Here is a 12,042-nt window from a genome sequence, read left to right as displayed (position 1 = left end):
CACAAGAGCTCGAAAGCAGTGAAGGCCAGGGGCCCAGGGATTCTGACGCAGGTACACATGACCTTCACAGGACTCCCTTGCTGGCAGGCTCCCTTGGCTTGCACCCCGGCTTCCAGTGGTGAAGTGGGTCACCCGCAGCTTCAGCTGGAGGGAAGGGCGGGTGGGCGGGGCTGTGGGCCTCCCAGGGCTCTGTGCAGCCGGGACCTCCCTGTTTCATCCGACTCCCCACGGGAGCACATGCTCATACACCTCTATTCTCTGCTTCAGGTGGCAGGCTGGCGCCTTTGGCCTTCTTTTCTGGCAAAATTGGCTGGACTCAGCCTTCTGGCTCCCTCTGCTCCCTCTCGGAGCACCGGATTCCCTTGGTCATTGCCCACCTGACTCACCTTCCTGGGCACCCTCTAGGCCCCGCCCGACTTGCGCCCTCCTCGCAGACTGGCCAGGTGGCCCTCCGGTACCATTTAGTTTTCCCTTGTTTCTTTCTGTAGCTGTGGGCTTACCTCAGCCTCCTCCCCAGCAGGATCTCCCAGCATGCCTTGAGGCTGGCGACCGCCCCCACCCCCCACCTCCCACGGCTCCCTCTGCCGGGAGGACCCATCTGCTCTAGAGGCTCCTTGATTTTCCTGCGCCTCCATTGACTGAGTAGCACTGCAGTACCCCATGAAGAGTCCCTCTTTTCCTTCCGGTCTTAGGGGACGTGGCCTTCGTCCCCAAGATACTCAACATACTCCTCTGCTAGCCCATTTCACAGATGAAAAACCTACGCTCAGGGAGAATGGAACGCCCCCTTCATCTCCCAGTGGGGCTCTGTCTGGAAAGTGGGGGAGCTTTGCTAGTGGCCCCCTGCAAGCTGAGTCCCAGGTTCCCCCAGCCCCAGGGGGTGACCTTCCCTCTCCAACAGGGTCTTTATTTTGTTCCTTCCTTGATGTGAGAAATTGAAAGGAGGCAGGTCAAGGTGAACCCGCCCTTGATTCAGCACACAGTTGAATCTCCCCATCTGGACACCTCTGTGCACCCTGTCCTCCCTGCCATGACACCTCGGCCTCAACGTCCCTCAAGGGCAGAGTCCCAGAGCATCTTGTTGCTGTTTTGTGAATCTCGAATGATAATTATATGTATAAAATTCGACTGCTTAAACCGTTCAGGATTAATCGGCACCAACACACAGAAATGCGCCTTGCCTGTAATTAGCGATTCCCTGGCAAATGCATTTTGCAAAATAGCACTTGATTTTAATAACAGGCTGTTAGTATTAGAACACTGTGCCCATTTTATTTCAAATTGTCAAAGCAGCCCCCTCTCTCTGGCCACCCCAGCCTCCACCCGCAGGTGCCTGAGATCCTGGTTGGGGGCCTGGCGCCCTCGGGGAAAGGTGTCTTGGTGATGTCCTCCTCTGCGCCCCTCTGAACAGCTCCACCCCCAGCAGGGGCCCCCCAGTCACAGCTGCTGCCTGGCGGTGTGAGTGTCTCAGCACTGTCTTGGCGAATCTTCCCCTCCCCCTCTCCTCCATGGGCACTTGCACTTCACTGCCCCTGTTTCTCTCTCTCCCCTCCCTCTGGCTCCAAGGTCCCCTCTGACTCCAGTTCTCTCTCCAGGGGCAGTGGCTCCACATCTCTGAAAGCCTCGGTGTGGGTCCCCTACCTGCCGCCCTCCACTCCTCACTGCCTCTCTATTTCCTTCTCCCTTCTCGGCTCTGTTGGCTTCCATGCATGTGGCAGGATGCTTGGGTCCCTGGTGGCTGAGCCCTGACCCTCTGAGGATTTTCCATCTTGGGGGTGGGGGGTGGAAGGGAGACGGAGTGGGGGCTCTGAGCTGGTGGCCAAGCATCTGCCTGGACGACCTGGTCGCACCAGGCCAGGGATGGGCAGAGGGGACAGGCTCAGCTGCGGCCACTGCCTGCCCCTCCTGCTCCTGCTGCCACCCTGCCCCAGCCTCCAGAGGCCCCTGTCCTTGCCAGCACCACTGTGTCAGCACAAAGTACAGGAACAGCCGTGACCGAGGGACCTTCTTAGGAGGGTGAGGAGTGAAAGGACAGGAGGGCCAAAGTGCCTCTGGGTGGCTCAGACAGAAGGCTGGGTGGCGGGGTGTGCCCCAAACCCTGCAGAGGAGGCAAGGAAAGGGGGTCCCTCCAGTGCGAGCATGATCCCAGGTTTTCCCTTCTCCCCCACCCACACAACTGACCCTCCTCCCATTTTCCCACAACCACCCGGTTGCCCAGGCTGGAGACCAAAGCATGATCCCTGCCCCTCCCCCTTAGCCCGTACCCAAAACTGCCCCTCTTCCTCTGCACTCCTTTCTCCATCCCATTACCATGGCTATCAGTCAGCAATGTGACAGCATCTCCTCCTGGCTGGCCTTCCTGCCTCCTGCTAACTGTTTTCGCAGCCACCAGAGGGTTCTGGCTTAAAGCCAAAGCCACGTCTCATTGCCACACTACTTAAAATCCTGCCATGGGTCTCTGTCACCTCAGCATAAGGCCCAAACTCCTGTACCTGGCCCACTTGCCCTTGGAACCTCATCTCCTCACCTTTCTATCCAGGTACACCAGACTGTTCCCAGGACCGCCAAGCCTTTGTGTATGCTGTTCCCTCTGCCTAGAATGCCCTTCTCTGTCCCTTCTCCTCTGAAAAATCCCAGTGCCCAGAACAATACTTGGCACACACTATGTGCTCAGTTAGTGTGTTTTGAATGAATGATATATCTTACCCATCACCTAGCCGCAGTTCAAATGTTTCCTCCTCTGGGAAGCCTTTCCTACCCACCCTAGATTTACCTGCATCTCCTGTGTGCTATCTGGACACCATTAATGTGTCACTTTTCTGCCTGAAATAAAAACAGACCTGTTGTATTTGTCTGCTATTGCGGAGTAACAAAGACTCAAACCCAGTGGCAGAAAGCAGTGGCATTGAGCTGGGCTTGACAGAGAGACTCAGCCGGGGTAACTCTGCTCCCTGTCTCTCTTCTTACATGTGGACCTGTGGGCTAGCCCAGGTGCACTCTTGTCATGGCAGTGGCAGAAGCACAAGAAGGCAAGAGGGACTTTAAGGTCTCTTCACGCCCAGCCTTGAGGCTGACACATCATTCTATCTTATTCTGTTGACCAAAGCAAGTCTCATGGTCAGATCCAAAGCCAAGGATGGGGCAATATATTTGCCCCTTTATGGGAGGCACTTGAAAGTCTTTCGGCAAAGAACGTGAATGTGGGGGTTGGGTGGGCAGATTTGGACCCACACCAGGGCTTGAATTCCCATCTCCCTGCTTATTCATATAGAGAGTCATTTCACCTCTCAGAACCTGTTTCCTTATTTTTCAAGGGCTCTTATGGGAATTAGAATAATGCATTCATTCACAGAGTGCATATCTCTTGAGCACCTACTATGTGTCAGACCCTGTCCTAAGCACTGAAAATATAGCAATTAACAAGATTGATAATACATGTAGAATGCTGAGTCTTGCCCAGAAAGCAAGCTCCCTTCCCTCTCCCCTGCCATGCAGAGGTGATACCGGTGCCCTGATTGGTGCCCTGATTGGTTCCCCGTGGTCAGGCCTTGCCCACACGTCTACCTGCATCCTGCTACCGTTCCTCTGGAACTGCTCAGGGCAGTCCCCCTGAGGGTGCTGGGCTCTGCTCCTCCTGGGCTCTCCACTTCCACTCTTTCTGCCTGTAATACCCTCACCCCCCTTCACTTAACCCTGCCTGTTCCCTGGCCTCATCTGGGACACCAGTTACTCTAGTGAGTAACACTCACCGCACTGTGCTGTAACATGGTAAACCTTCCAGGGCTGACTTCCTCGGCTTCACGTCCTCAGAGCCTGGAACACAGCAGGCACTCAGTGCTCATACTGGGGGAAGGAGAGACTAAATGGATGGATGGGTGTATCCTGAAGAGTCTTGTGTCTTGCAGGCTCACAGAGGGTGGCTTGTGGAGCCAGCAGGGAAAGACAGAAAATGATGCCAGCTGCCTGTCCTCAAGCATTTACTAAGCGCTTGCCTTAGCCTGTGCTCGGGAATGTGTCGGGCCAAGACACTGCCCCTGTTTGACATGTGCACTCAGTAGATCATCCAGGGAGGGCAGCTGAGTAGGGCATGCCAGTGTATAATCAGGCTGCCCAGACTCCAATTCACTCACTTTCCCCTGTGTCGGTGTCTCCCTCTGGAAAGTGGGATCATAACAACACTTGTTTCATAGGGGTGTTGGAAGAGTTGCCTGAACAAAAAGTTTATTGGTCACCAACTATGTGCCAGGCACTGGAGAACGCAGGGAACAAAATGGTATCTTAGCACCAGGCTGAGTTCATGGCACACAGTCCGCATTCACCATTGCCCCTGCCATCACCTAGTCCAGCCCTGTCATTTGACAGATGAAGAAACGGAGGCCCAGAGAGGGTAAGGCTTTGACCCAAGGTCACACGGCAAACTAAGGATGGGACTGATAGTAGAAACCAAGTTGCCTGATGCCCAAGCGAGGCTCTTTGTACTTTACCTCCCGTTTCTCCTTGGAAAAGGGACAGCTGGGAGATGAGAAGTCTACAAAAAGGGGGCAGGAGACAAGAGGAAGACTGGTCGGATCCGCCCTTGCTCCCTCTCAGCGCTTGTGGACCTTGATTGATTCAATTTCTGTTGTCATCGCCCAATTGTCCGCACTAATGGAGCAGAGATAATCCTGAAGTGCAGCTAATCCCATAACCCGTTCTTCCCAACTCCGCCGCACATATATCCTGCCATCCTGTGTGTGCCGCTGGCCGGTGTGTGTGAGCAGAGCTGGCTGACTGACCTCACTAATTAGGCTTTTGCACAGATTGATATTGAAATGAGTCTGCGCTCCTGTGAGTGCACCTGCTCAGGTGGTTGGGAGGCGTCCTGGGCAGGAGATTCTGGTTGGGATGAAGGTGCCCCAAGATGAGCAGAGAAATCCACATGCAAAGTTGCTGCCACAGGTGGGAGGGGGTTTAAGAACCTCCCCTTCCCTTGTCCAGGGTCTGTGTCAGAGAGTGGGGCCCGATGCCCTGCCTGGTGTGAAACACACATGAAGCAGCGTGATTTTTGTCCTAAGCATCTGAGATTGGATTCGTGGAGAGGTGTGCATTTTAGGAGCCCATCCTGAACTTTCCCTGTCTTGCAGACCTTGGTTCTCCACTCAGAACCACTTCTTCATTCCCTGCTGCCTCACAGGGCAGGGCTAACGTGGTTCTCACCGCTTGATAACGTGTCTTTGACTTGACAGGTCTTTTGAAGACCACGTGTCAATTCAGTTGAATGGATTCAGGCCCGGGATTTGGGGCACTTGTAATCTGGCAGTGGGGAGGGAGGGGGAACGAGAGGGGGAATGAGAGGAGATGGCTCCTTATTACATCCCAGTACCTGGGTGACACAGTCAAAGAGCTGTCCTTTCCCGCAGGTGCTGATTTCTAGATCTAGAGCGTATGTACTGCCTGAGCAGGGACTTTTTTTCTGGTTTATACCCCAGTGTATCCCAAGTGTCCAGAAATGGGCCTGGTACAAAGCAGCCATACAATGACAATGGTTGGGGAAGAAGTGAAGACCCCATCACGGGAGGTGGTGTTTCTAGTCCCAGGGTCCTTAGGTCCCAGCTCTTAGATGAGGAGCTCCAGACTCCTGCGGGTGTTTTCCCGAGAGGACCCAGTGAACAAGGCTCATCCCCAGTCACTCAGTGGGGACTGTGCCTCTCCTGGCCACCCCGTAGTCCTGCAGGAACCTAGAGACTTGAGTGGGAACAGGCCAGGACCAGCCTGTAGGGTGCATGAGTGGCAACTGTAGGTGAGAGAGGTCAGCAAGACCACCGTCTGGAAGATGCTAGGGGGAGAAACCCTTTGACAGGTTATTGCCTAATAAGGAAAACAGGTGGCATGACCATGATGCCTGCCAATTAGATCAGGTGATCCCCGGGGCACCTGTGTGGCTTAGTTGGTTAAGCGTCTGACTTCGGCTCAGAACTGCGGCTCAGGTCATGATCTCACAGTTTGCGGGTTTGAGCCCCACTTTAGGCTCTTGGGCTGACAGCTCAGAGCCGGGAGTCTGCTTCAGGTTCTGTGTCTCCCTTTCTCTCTGTGCCCCTCCCCCCACTTGTGCCCTGTCTCTCTCTGTCTCTCAAAAGTGAATAAACAAAAAAAAAATTTTAATACAATAAATTTTAAAAAATAAAGTAAAAAATCAGGTGATCCCTTCATGCCTACAGATTAAATCAGATGTGTGTGTTTAAAGCTTCCTTGGCTGCCTCCTGACAGCCGAAATCTGCATCTTTTCTCTCAGCCATTGTCCTTGGTTCTGAATCTTTGTGGATATTTTAGTCCCTGTGAAGTCTGCTAGGTGACCCTCCCAGGCTTGACTTGGAATAAATGATTTTGGTGCAGACATGAAACCAGGGCTGAGGTTTACTCAGCATCTATGGGGACCTTCATAAGCCTCAGAAGGTTTATGCACCTTCTGTCATGGAGGGGGAGGAAAGCAGACACTCAGACAGACCTTGCTAAGTCGTCATTTCCAGCTGCCCCAGCCCGGAGGTGCCCCCACCAGGTTTCTTAGTTTGGGTTCCATCAGAAGCAGACCTGGAGACCAGGATTTGGGTGTCAGCAGTTTATTTGGGAGGTTGGCTTGGGAAACACTGATGGGTGGGGATGGAAGGATGGAAAGGAAGGGAGGGAGGGAGGAATGTAAGGCAGGGCAGGAAACATAGCCAATAAAAGCTGGGTTTTCAAGTCACTTACCCCTGGTGGCAAATGGAGCTAATTCCACTGGGGACCCCTGGGATTCAGTGTAGTCTCAGATTTGTGCCACCTGAGAGGATGAGTGGGCTGGGGTATTTATACCTTACTCTAGGTGGGGAGGGGGGTATTGGTGAACACCCCTTGTGCTGGGGAGTGCTGATTCCCCGGCACTTTGGGCACACCATGAGGGCAAGCAAAGTGACTCCAGTACAGAGAAGCCCTCAGGTAGAAAGACACAGGTGCTGGCAGCTAGGAGTTGGGCACATCATGGAAAGGGTGAGGGTTATGGGCAGAGCAGCCCCCCACATCTGCCACACAGGGCTTCAGACCTCGGTGGGTGTGACCCTCAAGTTCACGCCTTTTGCACCAAATCTCACATTCTGCTCATTTTTCTTTGGGGGCTACTGTTTCCAGGGATAAGATCAGCCTCACGGTTTCCAATCTGGAGGTCTTTCCAACATGCAGTTGAGGAAAGAGACACTAGCCACAGTGCATACGAAATTCCCCAGCCGGCTTCCCCAAGCCTCTCCCAGAGTCCCCTTCCCCCTCTTCACTCAGTGTGTTTCGAAAAAGCAAGCTCTTTTTAGCATGTGGTGAGTGAGGCCAAATTAGGAAGGTAAGGCTGAAGTAAAAATAAACTCACTTAAGCGTGCCCAAAATAAATGGTTTTTGGATTATCTGCCGTTTTGGATTATGCCATCCCCACGGAGAGTGACCATGAGTGCTGGGTTCACCTGCTGTAGGCTAGGGCTGCCGGGTGGCTAGGCAGAGTGGGCTGCTGCTGAGGAGTTCTAGAGATGGAGCCTCTAGCCAGGGACAGGATGGGGGCGGGGGCTGCATATGGGAAAAGAGACGAGCTTGGGAAAGGGGGACTGATTAGCAGCTCTTTCCTCAATCTGCTGCTTCTCCAGAAGTTCATGGGTATTATGAGGGTGTGAGGAGAGAGAAATGAAAGAGTCGTGTGGTCAGGTGAGTTTGAAAAATGCTGGTATGGCCAAAGTTGCAAGTTTATTTACTGCAGGACTTCTCAGGTCCTTTACCACTCAGGTCAGCATTGTGATTTTCCAAAAAAGGAATATGAACCTGCAGGTATGCAGGTGTATACGTGCATGTTTGTGTATGTATATTTTGCTTTTGCCAAAGCTGTTTGGATAATGGGACTCTTTCCTTCATGTAGAGTTCTTAGGACTTGTGTGAGTACCCTGTGGAACGTTCTTTGGGAATGCCGTTTGGCATTTTTCCAGAACTTTCTCATACCCAGTCCTTGTCAGATCCTACTAAAAGCAGAAAACAGAAAACACATCACTTCTCAGTTTCGGATCCTCAAGTTTCCCCAGGCCTGTTGGATGATGCTCAGACTCCTTTAGCCTGGCATGCTGGACCCCCATGACCTGGTCAGGTCTGCTTCTCCTGGTGGCTCCCCTAGGAGCCCTGAGCTTCCAGACCTGTGGACTTTTGCATGCCTGCTCTCTCTTGGGAAGGTCCTCTCTCTAACCCCTTCTGTTTGGTGAGTTCCTGTTCATGTTTCAAACCTCAGCCCAGACATCACTTTGGGAAAGTTTTCCTTGACCTTACTGCCATCTAAAATGATTCCTGACCACCCTTAAAATTGCAGCCCCTGACCCCAGGGTTCCTTGTTCCCCTCCCCTGCTTTATTTCTCTCCTTGGCACTTAGCACCTCTGCACAGATTATGTCATTACCATATCTGTTCTGTTTCTCAATTGTGGTCTGTCTTCTGCCCTCAGAATGTTGGCTCCATGAGGGCAGGGATCACTGTCCATGCTGTTCTCTGTTTGCAGGGCCTGGCACACAGTAGGTGCTCCAAAATATTTGTTAAATGAGAGGCGATGATACGTACTTCCTCAGCTGTTCTGCTTCGATATCTTCTTATAAAAATATTTATTTAATTTTGAAAGAGAAGGGGGAGGGGGAGGGAGAGAGGGAGACAGAGGATCTGAAGCAGGGTCTGAACTGACAGCAGTGAGCCCACTGTGGGGCTCAAACTCAGGAACCTTGAGATCTCTGACCTGAGCTGAAGTTGGATGCTCAACCCCCTCTGCCTCAATATCTTAAATGCATATTATTATCAAACACATGGGCTTGCAAACAAGTAATTGTCATGGTGCCCTGCCTCTCAGGCACACTGGCTTCTCCAGGGCACCTGCTCTGGGACCCTCCTCTGTGTCCCCATCAGTTGATAAGTCCTTGCCACTAAGGACATACAAAACAAATGCCCCTTACAAGCACCAGTCACAATGTTTATAAACAGAGAAGCCAGCCTTCCTCCTGGCTAAGGTGGGGGACAGGGGACTGCATTTTGCAGGCCCTGACTCTGTCCAGCCCAGGGGCCTCTCTTTTTACTTCGCTCTCATCTCCCAGCTGACAGTTGTTGGCTGGAGTTGATTTCTTCCGACTCGAAAAAGTGGTGAGGATTTTCTCTCCCCCTTTTTCTCAGCATTAAGGACAGGGCCGTGGCTTCCTCTCAGTGGGTCTTTCTTGTCCCAAGGTAGCTCAGAAAATGGGTCCAGAAAGCTGTGGGGCCATGGTGGGGTCTCAGAAGGAATCTGGGTTCTGCTGTGTTCATTTTCAGTGTGGCTGAAATCTGACTCTGCTGAGGACAGAGCTGAATGGGGCCCAGAGGCCCTCAGGCTAGAGTCTGACAAGCCAGGAGGGCGGGGCCGGCTGGCCTGGGGCTCAGACAAACAGACAGGGTGTGTCTGAGATACTGAAGGGACTACTACAGTATTTCATTGTATCTAAGGCTCCTTTGATTAAAAGATGGACTGTTATTTTTTGTGTCCTTAGGAAAGAAACGTTGCTGCTCATTAAACTTTGACGTGGCATTGACTGTAAGGTGTATCCTGATTTCAGAGATGTTCTGTAAGCATTTTAGGATTGAGGGAATGTGGCCTTGTTATCGCAGGAAGCGGGGGGTGGGCGGCTGGGGGAGGTGGGCCGCAGGAAGTTAAGTACGCCCCTGGGCACAGGACACATAGCAGCACGATTGTTCTTTGCTGCCCATAAGTAAAATGGTGCAGAGTCAGGTCTCCTGGTGGGGGCTTGGCATGCACTGGGAACTGGGCTGGGGCAGGGATTTCCCTGCTTTAATGATCCGGGTCCTAAATCCAGAAATCTGACTTCAGTTAGAATCCTCTTCCCTTAGGAGCTCTAATTTTTTTTTTTTTTAAAGTCTGTTTATTTATTTTGAGAGAGAGAGAGAGAGCAGGAGAGGGGCAGAGAGAGAGAGAGGGAGAGAGAGAATCCCAAGCAGACTCCATGCTCAGCGCAGAGCCCAACGCAGGGCTCGAACCCAAGAACCATGAGATCATGACCTGAGATGGAATAAAACCCAGACGCCCAACCGACTGAACCACCCAGGCGCCCCAGGAGCTCTATTGGCTTTGCAGTTCTGAAACGCCACTTCTGGCTGCTCGCCCACCCGCTTTGCCCTCCTCTGTGTGGAGCCTCCCTCCTTGGCCTCCTCTCCCCCGCCTTTCTGCTCCTTCCTCTCCTTTTCCTCTGTGTCTCCACCTGCCCTCCTTTCTCGTCAGTGACAGCTGTAATTATTGAAACCTATACCCCTTGCATCTCTCCTTTAAAAAGACCCTGCCTATTCCTGGGAAACCTTGGGCCGTGGTAGCAGAAATCCTTTCTTCTCCCTCGTCCCCATCCTCCCCCGCCTGGACCGACCGCCACATCACCACCGCACGCCTGGTTCTCCGTCACCCTGTTGGTGGCTTCTCCCTCTCCAGTTTGTCCCACGTGCTTCCTGAAACACCTGCCATGCCTCCTCTCAGAAACCTACTGCGCCTCTCTCTGGACTGGTATCTCACAGACAGGCTGATGCAGGGCACAGCACTCGCCCCGGAGGCACGTGGCCTGGGATCGGATCCCCTAACCCACTACCAGCTGCGTGACTGGGGGCAAGTTACAAATCCTCCTGCTGGCTCAGCTCCCTGCGGATAACAAGGCTGGGTCCCCTTGATTCTAACATCTTTATTTTAACATCTCTGAAACTGGGACGCCTCCTACAATCTATGGCATGTCAAAGTTTAATTAGCAGTGATCTTTCTTTCTTAGGGATATCAAAACAGTTTATCTTCTAATCTACAGAGCCTTAGATTTGATGGAATGTTATAATGCCTACCTCACAACCTCACAACCTCAAGGGTTGTGAGTGCTAAATTGGCTAACAGGAAAAATTCTGTGCACGGCCCCTGGCACACAGTGGGGACCTCGTAAATGTTATTACTATTGGCACCAGAGTAAACTCTGACCTTCGTGTTTCCTGAGAGTCTTCCCTCGTTGTCCCCACTAGTGGCCATGGTGACTGCCCTCTATGCCCTCCTGCATCAGACCCCCTTTGGCCTTTTTCCCTCTGGTCTTGCCCCTCCCTCTCCGTTGGACCCCCTGTTTACCCATAGTGCTCTACCCTTCCTTTTTACTAGCAGGGGTGCCTGGCCACACTCTGCTGGCCCTTCCAGATCTGTAGTTAGCCTCGCCCCATCTAGCACTGACCTGGTTATTTGTACTGTTTTCCTCTATTTCCCCTGTGTAAGTCTCGCCTTCCCAATGTTCCTTGGAACTGAGAACCCTGCACTCTGCCAGCCACGGGCTGGCCAGGAAACAACCATCAAAGTGCCCACCCAATCTGAAAGAGCATCCCTAATCCGCCCTTGACCCTGTTCTCATTGCCTCCAGCACGTAACCCAGCCTGTCATTCTGGGTGTGTATCTGCTGGTTTATTGTTGGCTTCCCCTGTGAGAATGCAAACCCCCTGGCACCACAGCCTGATGTTCTCACTCATCACTATGCCCCGGGAGTGAGCCCTAGCCAAGGACAGGCATGATGGAGGTGCTCAATTAACGTTTGTGGGATTACTGTGAACGTTCTTATTCACCAACTGGTTTGTGGGCCAAAGGAGGGCACAGGGTTTTGGGTGGTGGTGGCAGGGTGGCTCAGCTTTTTGCAAACTGAGGCTCAATGATCAGGAAAGAGACGGGGGTTCCAAACAACCAAGGGGAGTCCCCAACTGGGTGGGGGTCCCCGGCTTTTCCTGGCTTGATGGTACATAAGGAAACCTGGGCCCAAGAAGTCAAATTCTGTGCCCTAAGTATGTGGCTTTCAAACTTCTTTGACAGAGTTCCACGGTGACACATGCGGTTCCCCTCACACACACGTGAAAGCTCACCCTTTACTCTGAGCGGCACGCTTTATTTCTGTGCCATTTTATTCCCTCTCTGCTCTTTCATTATGTTTTAAGGCCAGTTTGACCCACTACACTGAGTTTATAACCCACAAATGGGTGTCCCAGA

The sequence above is a fragment of the Panthera tigris genome, chromosome B2 (genome assembly GCF_018350195.1).
Source record: "Panthera tigris isolate Pti1 chromosome B2, P.tigris_Pti1_mat1.1, whole genome shotgun sequence".
Lineage (NCBI taxonomy): Eukaryota > Metazoa > Chordata > Mammalia > Carnivora > Felidae > Panthera > Panthera tigris.
Note: the sequence above shows the minus strand (reverse complement) of the source record.